Source organism: Macaca fascicularis, chromosome 13 (assembly GCF_037993035.2).
Source record: "Macaca fascicularis isolate 582-1 chromosome 13, T2T-MFA8v1.1".
In the NCBI taxonomy this organism is placed as follows: domain Eukaryota; kingdom Metazoa; phylum Chordata; class Mammalia; order Primates; family Cercopithecidae; genus Macaca; species Macaca fascicularis.
The window spans coordinates 106462324-106464704 of record NC_088387.1 but is presented as its reverse complement, the minus strand read 5'-3'; the positions used below and the strand labels follow the sequence as shown (position 1 = coordinate 106464704).

General features: G+C 49.4%; 1 pseudogene; it reads right to left on the bottom strand.

The window, feature by feature from the left end:
- Positions 1-591: 591 nt before the first annotated feature.
- Positions 592-1479, bottom strand: LOC102117384 (large ribosomal subunit protein eL8 pseudogene; annotated as a pseudogene).
- Between the last annotated feature and the right edge of the window lie 902 nt (positions 1480-2381).

Below are 2381 nucleotides of genomic sequence, written 5' to 3'. Positions count from 1 at the left end.
AGAAACTGAGGCCGAGGGAGACTGGGACTCACGCAAAGTCACACAACTAGTCTGAGGCTGAGCTGGGTTTTCTTATGAGGTAGCTGGGTGAGGCTGTGTGTTTGTTGTTTTAATGCAGAGAATGCCTCCAGCTGCACTTCAAATCCCATCCTGAACTTGGACAAGCAAGAGCTGTCATCTTGTGGGCACCACATGATTTCCTTAAAGACAACTGGCCTGGACCTATAAGTTGCTTTTAAATTTTTTATCTTCTAGATAGTGCTGGCGTGATCATTTTCATACACCCATTCGTAGCATGTGCAAAATACCTACGGCTTGCTGAGCACTGTGTTGACTGAACACCCCAGGCTAAGGCCCTGCGGGGCTGGAAGGGGGAAAACAACTCTATTTCACTTCTGAAAATGGCTGGGCAGGAGGGAACTGAAAGAGGAGGCCGTGCCTGTGCCAGGGTGTTACATTTGTGCCCATCCCTGACTTGCCCGTCCCTCCAATGTGCCTGCCACTGTGCCGTGTACACTTTGCCATTCTGGAAGTACGTGTTATGCTTCAGAGACATCAGAGAGCCCAGGGCAGGCTGGTTCTACTTTTCTATTTTTTTTTTTTTGAAGGAAAATGTGTATTTTAATTATTTTTATGTACAGAAAACTCAACAGTGTACATTTAACCCAGCTTAGTGGCAAGTTCTTTAGCCTTTGCCTTTTCGAGCTTGGCGATACGAGACACAGACTTGGGACCCAGGACATTGCCACCCCAGTGACGGCGGATCTCATCGTATCTGTCATTGTAATTGGTCCTGATAGCTTCCACCAGCTTAGCCAAAGCGCCTTTGTCTTCCGAGTTCACCTGTGTGAAGGCGACAGTCGTGCAGGTCTTCCTGTGGACTAGACGGCCCAGTCTGGCCTTCCCCTTGATAATGCAGTAAGGGACCCCCATTTTACGACACAGGGCAGGCAAGAAGACAACCAGCTCGATGGGATCCACGTCATGTGCAATCACCACCAGCTGAGCCTTCTTGTTCTCCACCAAGGTGGTGACGGTGTTAGCTCCTGCTTGAAGGACAGGTGGTCTCTTAGTGGGGACGTCCCCTTTGCCAGCAGCTTTCTTCTCGGCCCGGGCCAGCAGCCTCTGCTTCTTCTCTTGCTTTGTCTCTGGTCTGTACTTGTGGGCCAGCTTAAGCAGCTGAGTAGCTGTTTGGCAGTCCAGGGCCTGGGTGAACTGGTTAATAGCAGGAGGCACTTTCAGCCGCTTATAGAGGATGGCTCTCTGCCGCTGCAACCTGATATAGCGAGGCCATTTCACAAAGCGGGTGAGGTCTCTTTTGGGCTGGATGTCCTGTCCAATGCCATAATTCTTAGGTCTTTTCTCAAACAGAGGATTCGCCACTTTCTTGGCCTCCTGCTTTTTCACGACAGCAGGGGCCAGAGCCACCTTCTTTCCCTTGGCCTTCTTTCCTTTCGGCATCTTGGGCGGCGGGAGGAGACGGTTCTACTTTTCTACAACCAGGGAGCTAAAGACTGCATCTAGTTAGGGGTAGCGAGCCTGGAATATCAGCTGGAAAAAGCAATGGAGATTCTTGGCGTTGTCCCTATCAGAGCTTCCTGAAGCCCTTCAAAGGAGCAGCATGCTGGGTGGACGGTACTATATCCATGACCTCATCTCCTTTGCTGTCCTCCTTTTTCTGGTCAAATCAAACAAAAACAAAACATTTGCCAACATTATATTTAGCGGCTGTTGTATATTAAGAGGAGCAATTGTGAGGAAATCTAAAATTAGCCCAACATTAATCAGGACCTGTCACCAAAGTAGATGACTCGGTTTCCAATTCCACATGTCATGCTCTTAGAGACAGAGCTTAGTGACACTGAGGAAGCCCAGTGCTGGGACACTGTGTGACTGCTGGCCGTGGTATAATGTGCGCTTGCTGCAGAGTCGGGCGGGCCTGGGTTTGACTCCTGGCTCTGACCTTTGCTAGCTTCAGATCCAAGAAGTGCCTTCTTAACCTCTTTAACCTCAATTTCTCCATGTGAAAGGAGAGGCTGAAAGCACCCACAGCATTGTTGTGACAGTTAGATAAGATAATATGTGTAAAGGTTGACCATGTAGAGTTCCTGGTGCAATGGTCCTTTGAAAACGCTGTTTTCCCTCCCCCGGCAAGGCTGTAGCTTCTGAAACGAACTCAGAGTAGCAGCCAGGGCAGTCCTGAAAAGAACCGTCTCTGCTTGGGAACCATCAATCACCTCTCCGTTTTCAAAGTGCCGCAGACTCTCGGAGAGAGAAAAGACCTTCCGTACTGTTTACTCCAATCTCAATGCCTGGAGCCCTTCCACTACGTTCTTCTGCTTACATTCCCCTTGATGATGGGAGGCTCACTATTTCTTGCT